At 32.9% G+C, this 11721-nt stretch overlaps 1 pseudogene; it reads right to left on the bottom strand.

The window, feature by feature from the left end:
- Nucleotides 1–289: 289 nt before the first annotated feature.
- LOC112003254 (cytochrome P450 72A397-like) lies at nt 290–5046 on the bottom strand (annotated as a pseudogene).
- Nucleotides 5047–11721: the final 6675 nt, after the last annotated feature.

Raw genomic sequence — 11721 nt, forward strand, 5'->3', positions numbered from 1 at the left:
CTTATGGCTTAGAGTAGCATTCTGATTTATTGCACTTGTTTCACTCTTGTTCTGCACTTAGATAAGTTAGAGTAAAAGCAATTAAGTCATAATTTAAAAAATCAGGGTCTAAACAAGTATTAGTGTTTTCATACTAATTGAGCTTTCATTATTCAACACTTTTTCCTTCAATTAATGCAATAATGGATGTACAAACACAAACATAATATAATAGAGTAGAAATCGTAATATATTGTTTCTTATTCTTTAGAAAATGATTTTTTAATCACTAAATAGTAAACAAAACCCCAAATAAGCCATAAGGCACAATGGTGATAAATCTTGTTTAACTGGAACAACTTTTTGGTACTATATCTTATGTAATATAACGTGAGCGCCAAATTGAGGTTGAACAGTTATGATTGAGTAAGGAGCATGACCATAGGATGAGGAGGTCTCGAATGAGAAGTTTTGTAAAATGAGTGACAAAGCCATCTTGGTCTCTATTAGAGCAAAGTTTTGACCCACGCATATCCTAGGACCCCCACCAAATGGGAAGAATGATACTTAGCCCTTTGTTGCCTTTGAAATGCCTTCTGAAAATCTCTCCAGGTTAAACTGTTTTGCTTTCTCACCCCACAGTTCATAATCATGGTGGACTAGGATTGTTGGTAGAGCAATCTCCACCCCAGTTGGTATTATCAAATTTCCCAACTTGGTTTCCTTATGAACTATCCGAAGTAGCAAAGCTGCCCTCATTCAATATCATGGTTACCTATGCCATGGATAACCAACTATTACCAACGTGCATTTCTTAAAGAATTTAGTCAAATAAAATAAAATAAGTCCATTAAATTTTCCTCTTGAAGAGTATATGAGAGATTTTGAAGCTCATTTATGATAGATAAAATTTGAAACAAGATTTATTACTCAATCTACAAACCTAATCAAATTTGAGGTTTTCACTCAAATTTTTGGTCTATAGTCTATATTACCAAGTACCAACTCTAACAAAAGAATGAGTATGCTAACTATCATGAGCTCAATAGACAATGCTTTTACTCGATCAATTAACTAATATTGACATGAATTTTCATGTATGTGAATTTATTGGAAAATAAAGAAAAATTAAAATCTTTAGGGGATACTTACAATTTTAAGTTGATTTAATCCATCAAAGTCAGGTTTGTTCTTACCAATGACTTGCAAGACCTCTTCTCTTGCACGAGCTTGCCCATTTGGATACTTACTCAACAAAACCATTGTCCAAACAAGTAAAACCAAGGTTGTCTCTTCCCCAGCAAAGTAGAAAAGCTTACATTCCTCAATTACTTCCTTAATACTCATTCTGGCACTCTTCTTGTTACCAAATTCCTTAATCTCTCTAGAATTCGATTCCATAAGTATTCTTAATAAGTCATCATTTCTACCTTTGCCTGCCTTCGCCCTTTTGTTAATGATTCCCATTAGTAAGTATTGTACTTCTCTTTCAATTTCCTTCATCCTCCTGTGTGTCTTTGTTGGTAAAAACCTGCATGTATAAATATTACCTATTAGTAAATTGTGAAGATTGAAGACACAGAAACAAAAATTGAATTAATTATAATGTGATGATCCCTATTAATTTTTGTGTTTGATGAGATGTTCAGAAAAGTAGGTTATAACCAATTTCTTTTCTAAATAAACAATAAAATTTGAATTTTGTTCTTCATTGGAGGCACAGTTTTAAAAATTGAACAAGACCGACTAGTTCAACCAAGAATTAGAACCAATCCGATCAAGAAAAAACATCCAAAATTGGTCAAAAACCAGGTTAAACTGGGAACTAGGGCCAAAATCAAATTTTTGACCGAACCAATTTTTAAAATCATGATCAAACTTCAGAGGCATGAGAATTTTTATTCTTAAGATGGGTGAATTAGAAGTTGAAATTCATTGAAAGCTTGTAATATTACAAAATAGCACATTCCTATAAAAAAATAGCACATATATATATATATATATATTTAATAGATATGATAGAATTTCAATCTATACAACATAAAACTAAAAATTTCGACTTTTTTTGTTTGTTTGTTTGTTTTTTTTTTTTTTTTTTTTTTTAAGGGTAAGAAACCAAACTTGACTAAATCTCAAAGTTGAATGTTTAATCAATACCTTAGTCCTGGAAAGTATACAGATTGTCCTACTTTTACAATGAGTTGTGCTTGCTCTTTGTGGAGTTCAAATATTCTTCTTCCTTCTTCATAGCTACTTCCAAATGTTGTTCTTGAAATCACATCGCTTGACAAGTTTTCAAGATAAAGCCATATGTCTAACCCACAGGATCCATCTTCAGAGATCAGCCTCTCCCATTAGCTAATCATATCAATGCAACTTTGATAAAATTTAGGTATCATAAGTTGTAGCAATCGCAATGTTAATAGTTTAAATTATCATAAACAGAAACAAGATTATTGGCATTATATTGTTCAACAAATCTCCATATATAACTTTCTTCACAAATTTGTTCACAGCTGTTGCAAATGACAAGTTATTAATGATATATAGCCCAAATGAAAATCAATAACCCTTTTTTTAAGAGAAAAATCACTAACAATTTATCACTTCAATAACAGTAAAAAAATTGTTATGTCTATATCATTACCATATATTGTTTTTGATAGAATCCCAACTACCCTTTTAATGCACATGCAGTTTGTTATATATGCCAAATTGCCAACAAATAATTAACCTTTCATTTATATAAAGAATTCAAAGTAGTTAAATCCTTTATAACTTTTTTTTTTTTTTAATTTGATTGCTATAGATGTTTTTAAGTTTTTTTTTTTTTTTTTTTTTTTTTTTTTTAGAGATAGAATTTAAAATTTGTAGCATCCACCCTATGATAATTATTCTTTACTATTAAACAAAGATACTATGGAAAAAAAATATTAGGGTGTAGGTAGGAGTCAAACTTTTCCCATTTGAGCAAATGAGAATCAAAGTTTAAATTTAATTGATATTATTCATATGTGAAAGTTTAAATGGACATATAATCTTTGTTTGTTTTTTTTTTTTTTTTAAGAAGAAAATGGACATATAATATTATTTGCTATGCTAGCATTAGTGATGTTTGAATGTACTTAGAATCATATTTTGCACACAGTATTTTCGGTCAACCATTTTTTAACCAATAGATCAAAGGTAGTATTTTCTATAATGACTTTGAATTAATTAATCAAAGGTAGTATCTAGCAATAATCATATTCTTTGTGGTGCCTAGTGTATGTAGTTTGAACCCTTCTTCTCCCATTAACTACCCATCTCAAAAAATATTGTCTCTTTAAAACAAAATTACAAATGACTTATTGGATAACTCATTTAATAACGAATAAAAACATATAAGAAATTTACAATCTTGAAAATTAATTTTATAATCTATTACCAATTGTGGTTAACACTCTATTTCAATTTGAGATATACATTAAAATTTGATTGCTTACTTATTTATACATGGTCTCTTTTAAGAATATCATATCATTGTTAAGCAACACACACTCTAGGAAATCTCATAATTTATTTTGAAAAGTCGTTTATTTTGGACATAAATTATTAAAAAATAGGTCTAAGTATTCATAATTTATGCTAATTTGATACTTTAGCTTCGCAATTTTCACACTTGTGAATGTTTCTCACACATGTCTACAATTTTAAATCTATGTTTTTAACTCTACTGTAATCAGATTATCTTGGCATGTACTTTGCTATTTGATTCTAAAAATTTACTCATTACAGAATGTTCAACCATTTATCTTTCAACTAATTTGCATGCAGTTATGTAAATATATCAATTGTTTCCTTAAAGTTCACAATAAACAATTAAACCAATATTGTCTTAGTTTTACTATTTTTTTTACCCAAAAAAAAGTTTTAAAAAAAAAATGGTTCGGGTTGCGGGTCGGGTCGGGTTGACCCGTAAAAAAAAAAAAAAAAAACACACACACACACACACACACACACACACACACCACACACACCAGAGTCAGGTCACAGGTCAACTCGTTTTTGCTTCGAGTCAAAAAAATTGGGTTCAAGTCGGGTATTTTTCAGGTCAGGTCAGAAAATTTTGAACCGTTTTGCCATGTCTAGTCTGACTGATCATTTTCTCTTTGTACTCTTTCAATTCTCACTTGCACCATTCTTTGTCTTTCAACCCAATGTTCTAGTAAACCCATAATAAGGAAACAACAATACTGTTAATAATCAATGCAAATCTTAAGTACTCACTACTCATCACTCATCACTCTTATTAATCTCTAAAGGAAAACTACAGATAATCTTAGGAAGAAGCCCTATCATTTTAACAACTTGCTAATTTTTCTTGATTGGTAAGATATATATTTTCATTCTACCAGAAGATGAAAATGATTCCACCCAAAAGAAACAACCCATAAAAGGTCTGTATTGTGTCATTGAGATTACCATCCTTTCTTTAGCGCTGAGGTCGCACCATGACTCGCCAATCATCTTTGTGAACTCCCTTTTTCTGTTTGGTTACAAACACTTGAGCTTGTAATGCTTCTCGGCAAAGAAAAGTTATAGCCACTCCTATTGGGTTTTGGATAATTGGGATCAACCCTTCTTCTACTTCTTCTCCTCATTTGACCAAAATGGAGATGTTTGGAGGTGTATGGTACAATGGCTGTTAGAGTCTGGAATTGAGGTAGAAGAATTTGGCTGCTCCGGATGATAAAGTACTCCCTTAAGAATCTCAGAGCCCAATTTCACAGACAACAAATAACCACAATCGCATTCCCCTTCAATTGTTCCAATAGCTGAGAAGCATGAAGTGCCTGTACAAGATGGTGGGAAAAGGTGAGACAAAGAAGCTTAATTCAGAGGACCAAAGGTTCTGGATCTAGGCTCACGTTTCCAAAGGACCAAGGATTTCTAGAATGTATTATTCATGTCGAAGTGTGTGGGCCTTTTACCTAGTACCTGCAAAATAAATATTTTCAATTAGTAACAGAGTTATTCATTGAAAAGAATTCAGCATACCTGACGAATGCCCCTAGTTTGGGACATATACCATGCTTCGATGAATGCTGAGAGTGGATAGTTGACTTGATGTTCCACTACTGGAGAATATGGAAGAAGATCATAACTTTGTGTTCTTGGTTCCTAAAGAAGAATTTAATAAAGATTTTTCCTGGGACTATTGAAAAAAAAAATTCGAAAGATTTGGAAATCTTGATTTTTTTTTTTTTTTGAAATATGAAGATTTGTTCAAAAAGTGAATAAGATGAAGATGAAAATGGATGAAAGTGATGAAGATTTATTCATGATGATTTTTTTTTTTTTTTTTTTTTTGAAAATCCTATCCTTTGAAAGAGAATAACTTTGGCTGGAAGTTGATGCGGATTGTTGGATAAGACCTTGCTTAATTCCTGCAAAAAGAATTTCAATTAGCAATGGATTTATTCATTGAAATGAATTGGAAGTACTTAGCCAATGCCCCTAGTTTGGGGAGTATTCCATGCTTGAATTGAAGTTGAGTTCATTTGATATTGCAACCATTGGCGAACATGAAAGAAGATCACGGTCTGCCATCCTTGGTTCCTGCAAAATGGCTTTCTTTCTCTAGCTTATTGGAAACTAGTTATTATAAAATAAAATAAATAAATAAAAAGTGGCCAATGCTCCTAATGTGGACAAGCTTGCAAAAAAATGGATTGATGCCTCAAATAAAACATGCTTTCATGCAAGAAGGACATATCCGCATAAAATATAAATAGCCCAACACCCCAAGTTTAAGCATGCTTGATGCAAAACAAATGGGCTTTAGACTAACATGCACCCAAACAATTTTATCACATTGTTTTGACTTTTTTCCCAAGGTTGTTTGGATGATTGGGACCAAGCCTTTGAAAGGCTACCTACATACCTCTCTCATAGAGGATCAGGTCAAAACGTAGTTTTTTTTTTTTTTTTTGTCTTTTTTTTTTTATTTCATCTCTTGATTGAATGAGCTTTTTGGGGACCTTTTGCCTTGTTTTTCTCAGCTTAATGATTTTTGGTCATTTTGATGCACTTTCTAGACTTCTTTCTTACCTTGATGCACTTGCACTTTTCTGTACTTGATGAATCTTTTCCTTTTTTGATGAATTCTCTTTTGGATGAACCTTGTATTCCTCTTAACATGATGAATTTTAGACTCTTCAAACTTGATGCACACTAGAATTTCATTTCACTTTCCTTGATTGAGTGAAACCTCATTTTTCTTTGATGATCTCTTATCTTTAGCTTAATGAATCCTTTACTTGTCTTTCATGTCTTCTAGGAGAGCTTTATCAATTAGTTTCAAAGCTACAAGGTTGAATCCTCTTCAACATGAGATTTAATTATGCATATCTTGATTTTTTCTACCCTAAGTTTAGATTTTAGTGGGTTCATGCAAAAAAAAAAAAAAAGGCTAAATGTTTGAATGCTCAAATGGACTAGCAATGGAAAATGAACATTCTAGGTAATATGGAATAATCTTGTTTAACTAAAGATGACCTCCTATCCCTAGTAATGATTGCTTGTAGGCATAGTGACTTGAACTTTTTTAATAAATCCATCTTAAAAGAAAAAGTACGAATGCTCTAATGTTGTGAAACAAAAGACTTCAGAAATTTGTGATAGGCCAAGAATGTATTGACCCCTTATGATGAATTAACCAATTAATTAGCTAAGTTAATTAATTAATTCAATTAGCATGCAATAAGCGTGGTAGCACAAACAAATCACCAACTAAAATAAAATGCAGCAAAAAATAAATTAACAGGGTGATTTGCTTACGAGTAGGGAAGACCTACACAGCAAAAATCCCACCGAATGATTTTAAGGTCACCACTCTCGAGAATTCACTATTATCACAACAAGCGGTTACAAGTAAAGGAATCCTAGTACCTTATACCAACCTATAGTTGAACCCTTACCCCCTTACCCCAATACCCAATTGGACTTGTTCTATAGTGATAATCTCTCTTTTCAATGCACGACTTCCAGTACGTGACTGACCAATTCGATGCACGGATACCAGTACACGGCTTACTCACCAACTTGAGAAAGATATTGACTGCAAAGTTCTTCAGTTCATCAACACAATGAAAATCATGAAACTCCTTCTATTCACGGATTGGAGTGAAATCAACTCTAGAAAATTGATTTTTATAAACCTCGACAGATACCCTATCTATTGACAAGTTGTCAAGCATCAAGCTAAAACAGCTTTTTAAACCTCAATAGATACTAGCTGTTGAGCTAACTATTGAGCTTTAAAATCCAGCACTTCGCCATTTGATTTTTGGACAAACATGCACGGTTTTAACACTTGAATTTGAAACTTTGTTCCCTGAGGCATTAAACACATCCTAGATCTACCCAAATACAAGTAACGTGCATTTTGTCAAAGGATTAGTCAATTCTATATTAACATATGTTCCTAACATGATTCACATATGTCCGAACAATTTGGATTGAATGCATAAGTTTTTTGAATTTTCTGATGGATATATTTTCTTTGATTGCCTTTTAAAACCATTTCTTCTTATATTTTAAGTCAAGTAGCAAAAGTGTTTACATGGATCAAATGAAATTTGAAAACTCACTAAGTGTATAAAACACTTGTGAATGTTTAGACCCCCAAAAACAAAATATCCAATACAAGCTTATATTCAAACAATGTATGTGCGGAATATGAAATAAAAGCAATACCCAAAATATCAAATTACTCTCAGCCATTAATTAATTACAACCAACATAAATTAAAAGATAAGAGTAAAGGAAAGAGAGATGCGAACACACGATAACACCGGCACGTGTTATCGAAGAGAAAACTAAAGAACTCGGCGAAAAACCTCTCCGCCACCCTCCAAGTGGTAAATGATCCACTAGAAAATCAGTTGGGATACATGAATAGCAATAGACCCTCCAAGCCTAATATACCCAATGCACCTAAGCCCTCCAAACTTCTTGCTCCAACAAGGTTACGCCGAACCGTATCTTCTCTAGCTTTCCAAATCCTGTGATTAGCCCATTGCATCAACCAATATGAATTGGTTCTCTCTTGAACTGCTTCCTAAACACTAAGAACCTTCTCACTACTCTACATTTAAGGTTTTGATTTATAATCCTCTCATAGGTATGTCAATGGAGAAGGTACGAGTAGAGGAATTTAGAAAATCAAATGTTTAAGATTGTGGATGAATCAATCTTGTTTTTCTATAGGGTTTCTCTCTCAAAATTCTCTTTGAAAGCTCTCTCTCTCTACTCTACATTTCGTGGGTATAAGAGTATTTATAGTAGAGTATGAGATAGAATATGAAAAGTCATTTTTTAGCAAAACAGGGTGCACTGGCTAGTCACTTCGCGACTGGGATGAGTCACGAGTTCTAATCACCAATTACCAAACTATGTCAGATTGTACTTTTTGTCCTGTAGTGATCCAACTGGCCTGACTCTTCATCTTCCTACATACTTCACACATGTGCTTCATTTTGGCAAGTCACCACTCGTGAGTCAATAACGAGTCACCTTCTTGTTGCACACTCTTAATCAAATCTTAACACTCTCTCGCACATAACCCTTACATTATTCTGACCTAAATACTTGGTTTCTAAATGATGAATTACAAGCAAATTTGGCATGAAATAAAGTCAACACATAGTTGAATAAATTCAACTTTACAAAATTAATCACTTCTTGGTACAAGTTGATTTCTCGGGCATTTAAACATCAAGATTTAGAAAAAATTTTGTCCAAGGAATGAGATGTACCATTTTAAAAAGGAGATTTTTTTTTTTTTTAAATCTTGAAATCATTTTTTTTTTTGGAATTTTTTTTTAATATATACATAAACAAAGTACATTAAATGCTACATGGATTTTTAGAATTCAAAGAAACATAGAAACATGGAATAAAGCAACAAACTTTAAGCTTAACCATGATGTTGCAAACCAAATGTGGAGTGAGGCAAAGTTGGTCTGCTTGCTTCTTCTTGGTCCATTGAGGATGCTTAAGACTTGGTGGGCTTGAACCTTGATTATGATCTTTTGGTATTTGCTTGAAATGGCTTGAACCTTAATTGTGATCTTTTGGAAGGCTTGAACCTTACACTTGGAAGGCATGCATCTTGTGAGCTTTTGGCCGTTGATGTTGATCAAGCATATACACCTTTGATGGGATCAAGTGGTGGGCTTAGAATGATTCAAGAAACAATTTTGGGTTTCCATAATAAGTACAGTTCAATCATAGGCTTTTGGGCTTGAGTTCATTCACAACAAACAAGGTTCAAACAATTATGATGAGCTCAAGCGTTGGACTTAAGTCATCATGGTTCAAACAATAGCCACACACATGTATAATGAAATGTAATTTACATGGGCCAACCTAAAGGTAAGTTCTATGGGTCATTACAACATGGGTAGAAAGTAAGTTAAAGGTCCCCCACAAGTTAAGACGTCGTACCTCCCAACTTGTGACACTAAGAGCGCCACGTTAGTCCAAACGGTACAGTTTGTCCCTATGAACTACCATGGCATAACCATGGTGATCCTTGTCACGGTGGGTGGTAGGTTCACCACTGGGTATGTAAGTCTCAGGAAGACCACAATCCACGGCTAATACTACTGGGCTTCCGAGCTTACACATAAACAAAATAAATTTTATTCAAGCAAATGATGCACGACATGCAATATAATAACATATTATATACAAAAAAGCAATAAACAAACAATGACATGGTTGGCCACCGTAATCTAATTGAAACTTAGTCCTCAATATCCCAAGTGGAGTCACCACTGTGAGAGACCGTGCCCCCAACCCTTTTTTGGTGTTAGGCCAAACCCTTGTGAATGAGTAGAGTCGTGTTACTGTCTCTCAAAATGGAGGTTCGACTGATTGTATTTTCTCCTTTGAATTAAGGGTTTTATAACGGAATTGCCACTTATTTAATTATTGAAATAAATAAGAAAACCAAAATTAAAAAATTCCTCATTTTATTGATTTGCAAATGAATTTACATTGATCATAAGAAATTATATCGCTTTGATCCTAGATACAATCCAAGATAAAGTACATGGCTCTGTTTCCTAGTTACAATCTAGAAATTGAAAATTACATGGATAAGCATTGATCTATCAACTCTTGATCTAAGCTCGGAGGCTATGTTACAAGATGGGAAGGTGTTAAGCACCCATCTTGCCCGATGAAACCGGTCTTCTAGACTATGGTGGCTAACATTCATATCATATCATCCAATATGTTAATCAATTTGCATGTTGAATTTAATGTGTGTGCATGTGGTAAACCCTAATTCAATTTATTAAGCATTGCATTTGGATTGAAAAATAAATTCTTGTGAATGTGTGTAAATGGTGATGTCCTAAATTCAAGGATTTGAGAGAGTTATGAAACAAACATGTTTTTCATATTTTTGATATAGATTTAAGATCAAAGCTAGTGTTATGCATGAACATGTGATGAACAACTAAGAACATGTGAAGAACACATATGAACATTTAAGAACATTCAAACATATTCAAGGAAATTAAATAAACACTAGCATGCTCTAATCTTAATCTCATTATAATAATATAAAAAACAAGTCAGGGGAAGAGATTATACCTGCATATAAGATTCACACGATAGAGGAGGAGACTCTTGATGGAGATCCTAAAGGTAGAGTAGATAAGAAGAACTAGGAGAGGGAGAGTGAGTCTCACTCAATACCTTGAATCTAAGGAATACCAAGATATGACAAGACTACTCTACTTCACTAGAACTCAAGAGAGGAGAAGAGATAGAGTTTTTCTATGTGCTTTGGAAAGGAGGAGTGGAGGGTTTATATAATAGTGGTGGAGAAAATATGAATGGAATGTCATTTAATGAAGGTTGACAAAGGATCAAAAAGAATCATGAACCTAGACCTTATTTTAGCCTTTAGGGAAATCTAGTGCATTAAATGTAGAGATTGGTGGGAGTAATAAGCAAGCAAAATTCGAATTTCCCGTAATAGCCTGCAGAGCCAAATTCAAAAAATCATATCTTAATCAATTCTGATAGGAATTGTCTTGTTCTTGTGCTTAAATTGAAGCCTCGGGTGCCTAGTTTCTAGGAAAATTAACCTCATTCACAGATTCAAAATATTCTAAGAGCTATCAATAAAAAGGTGAGCAAAGGTCATTTGTTATAAAATAATTTCAGCACAATTAACATTAATAAGTCCCAAATTAGTTTCCAATTAACATGAATAGGCTCCAATCACTCCCATTTCAGACTTAATTAGTTCTAAATTTACCCTACCTAAAAAGATAATCGCACAAATTACTCATTGAATAATTAATGTTTGACTATCTAATTAATTAAGTATGTACAACCTTACCATAAAATGTAGTCCTAGCCAATCAAATTATGACACGTCATTCATCTCAAATTGATTATAATTATAACCAATTGGAATCAATTGTTCATAATCATTTATAATCGAACTCAATTTGTGATAGCACATCTCGACCATTAAAACTTGATTTGATAATAACTTTCAATCTGATAGTTCGATTAAGGCTTATGACCAGTCGATTTGATCGTTACAACATCAAGATCATTTTGATAAAATAAAATTAAGGATCTAATAGCCACAATTAAGATACCCATTTCCAAGGCAAAATTACCCTTTTACTCTCCATGTGAGATTAAATGCAAGTTGCAAAATGGGGT

This window comes from Quercus suber, unplaced genomic scaffold (assembly GCF_002906115.3).
Source record: "Quercus suber isolate HL8 unplaced genomic scaffold, Cork oak 2.0 scaffold_64, whole genome shotgun sequence".
Taxonomy (NCBI): Eukaryota; Viridiplantae; Streptophyta; class Magnoliopsida; order Fagales; family Fagaceae; genus Quercus; species Quercus suber.